The sequence below is a fragment of the Nelumbo lutea genome, chromosome 4 (assembly GCF_056320005.1).
Source record: "Nelumbo lutea isolate HS-2025 chromosome 4, American lotus-T2T, whole genome shotgun sequence".
Taxonomy (NCBI): Eukaryota; Viridiplantae; Streptophyta; class Magnoliopsida; order Proteales; family Nelumbonaceae; genus Nelumbo; species Nelumbo lutea.
Genome location: NC_142687.1, coordinates 18564432 through 18571533, shown reverse-complemented (window position 1 = coordinate 18571533; position 7102 = coordinate 18564432).

Sequence of the window (7102 nt, the reverse complement as noted above, 5' to 3'; positions counted from 1 at the left end):
ATGAAGATGATCGGGTCATTCAACGAATGTACTTTGGTCATCGTAAGCACAATTGAATATCTTGGTTATATTTGGTTCCATGGGCGTTAATTGAGAAAAGATCGTCACATCAGCGCCATATAGGTATTGGCATTTATTGTATATGAAACCATTATTTGGTTTCACCGTTCATCAAATAAATAATAAATAACGAAAACATTTTGATTTATATGTGATGGTGCGCAATCCGGTTGGTCTTAGCTATCAACGACTTTGCCTCTGAACGGAACTACAGGGAACCTGAAACGGAGAAGATGAGGAAGCTCCGGGGGGAACCCGGTATGAATGCTCCGAAGCTCAAGTTAGAATTCTTCAAAGGCAAGATAAAACCAGATGGCGCAAAGTTTGCATACCTTGTTCTTGGTAGGGAGCCTTTTATAACCACCTCGCGCACTCACTTCTAAGCTTCTGTCAGATCAGGTATGATTATTTCTGAGCTCCTGCCAGTTTAGATGTCATCTCCTCTGGCTGGGCAGAACCGCCACTGCTCCCTTTGTCGGAGCTGTCTCTGTGGCTGGTGATGACGGTGGCAGGTGGCAGTGGCAGGTGGCCGTTTGAAGTGCGGCTGTCAAGCATCAGATCCCAAGTCAGTCAGGTGCGCCGCCCTTGGATACGGACATCCTCTGTGTTAGGTATGGTACGTTTGTTCAGTCTAGCGTCCTGGAGGTGAAGTGCTGGAGTGGTGAGCGAGATGAAGTCTTGAGTTCGGATAGGGGAGTGTCCCGAACTGCCATGAGGCGGGCCAGTTCGGGTCACTGCCTTGTGAGGCTCGGGGCCTAAGGGAGAGTTCGGGCTCCTTGTAGGGAGCTTGGGCTCCTAGTAGGGAGTTCGGGTTCCTTGTAGGGAGCTTGGGCTCCTAGTAGGGAGTTCGGGTTCTTAGTAGGGAGCTCGGGCTCCTAGTAGGGAGTTCGGACTACTGGTTCCTCCCTTTGGTGCTCGCGCCTTGGGCGCGCTGTTGTTCCGAGCTGTTTGCCTTTGCCACGTGTTGAGTGATGACGAGGTCGGGCCAAATCTTCCTTCATCAATTGCCCCCCACTCCTCGTGCTAAGGGTCCTGCCCTGGCGCGGGGAGTTCGCAAGGTGGCAGGTGGATTTGTCCCGTACTTCGAATCTTGGTTGACTGATAGCGCGAGATGCGTTGTCAGGGTTCCTTGGGTTTCTTCGAGCGCCAAAGAGGCAAAAAACGCGCCAACCTATCTAAAAAACGCTGACAGACGTGGCGGCGCGCGCCTATCTCAAATTTCAAAAAAGCGCGCCGCTGGGAGACGTGGCAGCGGGTCTTTTCAAATTTTGAAAAAATGCACCGCTGCCGCTTTTAATGCAAGGGGACGTGCCCTGGTTCTGTTAGTTTCAAAAGACGTGCGCCGGCGTTCCGTCAGTTTCAAAAAGACGTGCGCCGGCGTTCTGTCAGTTTCGGAAAGACATGCGTCAATCACGTCTTGGTTTTTGCAGATGTGTGACTGCGGGCCGTCGGATTGGTTTTGATTTGAGCCGTTGCTTCTTGGTCACTGTGGGTATAAATAGTGGGGGGACCCCAGTCGCTGTCACTTCTGTGCTTCTCTCGAGCTCGCGTCCGAGTTTTAGCTCGCGTCCAGGCTTTCAGGTCCTGTTCAAGGTTTTCGCTCGTTCGAGTTCCCGTAGTCTGCTTCAGCCTTTTTCCGGGTGAGTACCTTCCTAGAATCCACCTTACTCCTCGATGTCTAGCTCGGATAGCTCAGACGGACCTTTAAGTGGGTCCGATGCAGGTTCCACGAACCGAGTTGCATCCCTTGAAAAGTTGCATCCTCTGATAGTTCTAGCGAGCCGGAGGTAGAGCTCGAGGAAGAGTTTGAACTCGTAGGCCGAGGCGCCTCGGGTAGTTTGGCATCCACCTCTCGTTGGGGTCGGATGTTAGACAAGTTTGGTCCTTCGACCATGACGCCTGAGGGGCTCCAATCCCTTATTACCTATTATAACTTGCCTGGGGAGTACGCTTATTTCATACCTTCGGGTAGGTTTCCTTGGGAACACGGTCCTGATGAGATCGTGATATTCCGGGAGCCGCTCGCCGCGGGGCTGCGACTGCCTTTCCATCCCCGCCTTGTCGAAGTCTTGAACCACTTCGGCGTGACGGTTGACCAGCTTCACCCGAAGTCCATTCAAAATTTGGTGGGGACAATCTCCTTATTTTGCGAAGAAGGCTTTCCTTTAGACTTGGAGATTTTCTTTTCCATCTTAATGCTTAATAACCAAGCGGATCCCCTTCCCGGGCGTAGGTGGGCGTATTACCTGTCTCCTCGCCCGGGTTTTAAGCTTTTACATGAACTTCCCAACAAGGTCCCAGCGTAGAAGCGGGACTACTTCGGGGTGCGAAGTGTACTGGGGTGGCCGTTTCAGACCGGGTGGGGGATGGCCGCTCCTAACTCCGGTGTTACACTTGACAAAGAGACGGTGATGGGCCTCCGGAAATAGGCGCGGCTTGGGCTAAAGTGTCAACAGTATCTGACGGAGGCCAAGCTCATTGCGGCCGGCCTGAGTTCGGGTAGGTTCCTCACTTAGAGGTTCTGTTTTGCTCTGTCTCTCTTGTTTTTTATTGATGCCGAACTCTTTTTCGCAGGTGTGATGGACTCAGAAAGGACCCATGGTGGGCACTTGTTCCAAGGCATGAAGAGGAGAAAGCGAGTCGCCAAGCGAACTCGTGCCGAGCTGCCCCGGGATGCGGAGCCCGAGGTGCCAGACTACCCGTCAGAGGATCTGCCCAGGGAGCCCGAGATGGCTCCTCCAATGCAAGAGGCGGCAGGGGTCCCTTATGCTGAGACTACTTACACGGGGGCTCCTACCTACTCTGGTGCTCCTGCTTACTCTGGGTCTGCTCATACGTGAGCTGGGCCCTTAGGCTCGGGGCCCCCAGGGGATTTCAGGAGTGTGCTGTCGCCGACCCACGCTGTTTAGAAGAGTAAAGAGGCCATTTTCCCCGAGGAGGTCGCGGCGTGGATTGATCTCCCTTTGCACCAGGTGGCCTGTCGTGCTGTCACTCATGTCACTCGTGCTGTCACTCATGCCATGGTGGCCTGTTGGTTCTTTTGATCACTTGTTCTTTTTGGTAGGTGAACTCTTCTATCCACGCCTTGGCGGCCCAGGTGGAAAGGAGCTCGAGGCAGGTGCGAGCTGTCGAAGAGGCTGTTCGTGCTGCCGAGATGACTTCGCGAGCTGCTGAAGCGGCTGGTCGCGTTGCACAGATCCGGCAGGCGAGGTCTCAGAGAGACGCCGAGGCCATGGGAGTAGTGGTGAAGCACATGGCGGACCTGAGGCTGGATCTGTAGTATCAGGTTGAGTACCTTCAGGAGGACATTAGGGAGAGGACACAGATCTTTTCTCAAGGTATCGAAGATGCCAAGAAGAAGGCCGTCGATGAGTACATCGCTTCGCCGTGCTTTGATGATCTGATGGTGGATTCGTACAGGAGGGGTTTTAAACTAAGCCGGTGGATGATCCAGAATACGTACCCCGAGCTCGACATTAGTGCTATATCCACTTCGCGCATAACTCAGGAGATGGCCAATGTTGCTGATGGTGAGTCATATTCCGAGGGCGAGGCAGGGCCTTCGGGTATCATTGAAGTGCCTTCCGATAATGAAGAAGTAGCTCCGGGCGTGTAAATTTTTTTTTTGAAATGTACACTCCCTTATTTGAAATGGAATGGCTTCTTTTGGTTAAGTGTTGGTTGTTCTTCCTCCTGAACTGAACGTATTTTCTGAGTTGACCATACATCCGGTCTGTTTCCTGCCCGGGTTACTGCATTCGCGCGGCCTATTTTGGTGTTTAATACTCTGAGATGCCGACGTCGATGTCTCTATTAGCTTGTCTCTGCTTTGCTTTTGGCTCACTTTTCTTAGATTGTCTGTGCCGAGGAACTTTCGTTAGCTCGGTATCCACCTCGCTTGGTGGTCTATAGGTAGTATCGCCTTAAGTTGACGATGTTCCATGCTCGGGGTACTTGCTTACCCTCTAAGGTTTCGAGCTCGTATGCCCCCCCGAGTGCTTTTTTTACTCTGTAGGGCCCTTCCCAATTTGGTATGAGTTTTCCCACGCCGGGTTCGGGTACCTTGATCTTACGGAGAACTAGGTCGCCGACGCGGAAGCTCCTCTTCTTTACTCTGGCATTGTAGTACCGAGCTACTTTTTGCTGGTAGGCCGCTGTCCGGATGTGCGCGAGGTCTCTTACCTCATCCAGTAGGTCAAGGTTGGTGCGTAACTCGTCTCTGTTTGTCTGATCGTCATATGCTTCTAGTCGTAGTGTAGGTATTTTGATTTCCGCCGGGATTACCGCTTCGGTGCCGTAGGTGAGGTTAAAGGGGGTCTCTCCCGTGGCATTTTTTTCTGTAGTTCGGTGAGCCCATAGAACACTTGTTAGCTCGTCCGCCCACAACCCTTTAGCTTGGTCCAGTCGTGCTTTCAATCCGCGGAGGATGGCTCTGTTCATTACTTCTGTCTGACCGTTTGCTTGCGGGTGTGCGACCGATGTGAAGTTCTGACGAATTCCCATATCTTGGCACCATTCTTGGAACTTGATATCCTCGAACTGCTTGCCGTTGTCGGAGATCAGTACCTGAGGTAGCCCGAAGCGACATACTATGTTCCTCCAAAAGAAGTTCTGTATGTTTCGGGCTGTGACCGTTGCCAGAGGTTCAGCCTCTATCCACTTTGTGAAGTAATCTACTGCCACCACTCGGAACTTTCTCCCACCTGTTGCTGGCGGGAAAGGCCCCAGGAGGTCGATGCCCCATTGCGCAAAGGGCCATGGACTGGTGAGGTACTTGAGGTCGGCAGTAGGCTGATGGTGGATATTGGCGTGCTTCTGACACTTGTCGCATTTCTTGACGAGCTCGACCGCCTCTGCCTTCATCGTTGGCCAGTAGTATCCTTGTCAAAGTGCCTTTTGGGCGAGGGCTCTGCCCCCCAAGTGTCCGCCGCACAGACCTTCGTGGGTATTGCGTAGTACGAGTTCGGCTTCGGCAGGTCGCAAGCAACGCAGGTAGGGGAGCGTGTAAGACCGTCGGTATGACCGTTCGTCTATTATGACGTATTTGGCTGCCCGGCGTTGCACCCTCTTGGCTGCATTGCGGTCCGCAGGGAGGGATCCATCTAGCAAGAAGCTCGTGAGTGGGTCGATCTAGCTCAGCTCTGCTTCAAGGACGGGAGCGACCTCCTCTGCCCCACCGAGAATGCTGGGCCGAGGTAAGTCCTCTATGTACACGGTTCTCATGGTGTTGTGACTCGTGCTGGCTAACCGAGACAGGGCGTCGGCCTCGGTGTTCTCTGACCTCGGGATTTGCCTGATGAAGTGTGACTGGAAGTTGAGCAGAGCCTCCTTTACTTTGGCCAAGTATGTGATCATAGTGAGCTCGCGTGCTTCGTATTTGCCCGTAACCTGGTTGACCACGAGCTGAGAATCACTACAGATAACTATGTACTTTGCTCTTACCTTTTGTGCTAGGTTCAGCCCGGCTATCAATGCCTCATACTTTGCCTCGTTGTTGGATTCCGCGAACTCAAAGCGTAGTGCATATTCCATCTTCGTGCCACCTGGGCCGCGTAGGACTATTCCAGCCCCGCTGCCCTGTTGATTCGAGGAGCCATCTACGTGAAGGATCCAGGGCTCCTCATCCCAGTTCGCGTTTGGCCTAACCAGGAGAGATGCCACACTGGCTGCTACTTCATGGGGTTCAGACTCTATTGGCTTGGGAGCTCCGGGCTCGCCCGAACTGGGGATCCCGGGCTCAACCGCCTAGGGGCTTCGAGGCTGAACGTGCACTTGGCGATAAAATCTGCTAAGGCTTGGGCCTTAATAGCAGTTCGTGGTTTATAATGGAGGTCGTACTCGTTGAGCTCAATGGCCCACTTTGTTAGCCGACCGAAAACTTCGGGCTTAAGTAAGACTTGCCTCAGAGGTTTGTCGGTCAAGACCACGACAGTGTGAGCCTGGAAATACGGGCGGAGTTTCCGAGCTACAATTACCAGTGCATACGCTAGTTTTTCTATCTGCGGGTATCTCGTCTCTGCTCCCTGCAGAATTTTACTAACATAGTAGACGGGCCGCTGGACCCGATCTGATTTTTTTATTAGTACCGAACTGACCACCTCGTCACTTGCCGAGAGGTACAGTTCTAAGACCTCGCCTTCCTCGGGTCTGGCTAAGGTTGGCATGGTAGCGAGGTAGCTTTTTAGCTCGTCGAACGCGAGCTGGCAGTCTCGGGTCCATTCGAACCCTTTGCCTTTGATTGCCTTAAAGAAAGGTAGATAGCGGTCTGCTGATTTGGACATGAAGTGGCTCAGAGCGGCTATGCGCCCGTTTAGCCTCTGAACTTCTTTCACTTTCCGGGGTGGTCTCATATATAGGATGGCCTTTATCTTGTCCGGGTTGGCCTCAATACCGCACTGGTTGACAATGTACCCTAGGAACTTACCCGAGGTGACACCGAAGACACATTTGTTGGGGTTTAGTTTCATGCTAAATCGACGCAGAATTTGGAAAACATAATCTAAGTCTTGTATTAACTCCTGTGAGAACTGCGTCTTGACGACCATGTCGTCTACATAACACTCTATTTTCATGCCAATTAAGGGCCGAAATAGCTTATTTACAAGTCTTTGGAAGGTCGCCCCAGCATTTTTTAGTTCGAAGGGCATGACCTTGTAACAGTACAGGCCGAACTCGGTTATGAAGCTGGTTTTTTCCTCATCGGACTGGTCCATCCTGATTTGGTTGTAACCTGAGTAGGCGTCCAAGAAGCTTAGCAGCTCATGTCCCAAGGTCGCGTCCACTAGGCGGTCAATTCTGGGGAGGGGGAAGCAGTCTTTTGGGCAAGCTCGGTTCAGATCGATGTAGTCGACGCACATGCACCACTTGCCGTTTGCCTTTTTCACCAGCACCGGGTTGGCCACCCAGCTCGGGTAATGAACTTCCCTTATGAAGTCTGCTGCGATGAGATTTTCGACCTCCTCGTCGACCGCCCTCCAGTGCTCGGGGGCTAAGTTGCGTTTCTTCTGTCTAATAAGTCTGACTACAGGGTCAGTGTTAAGTT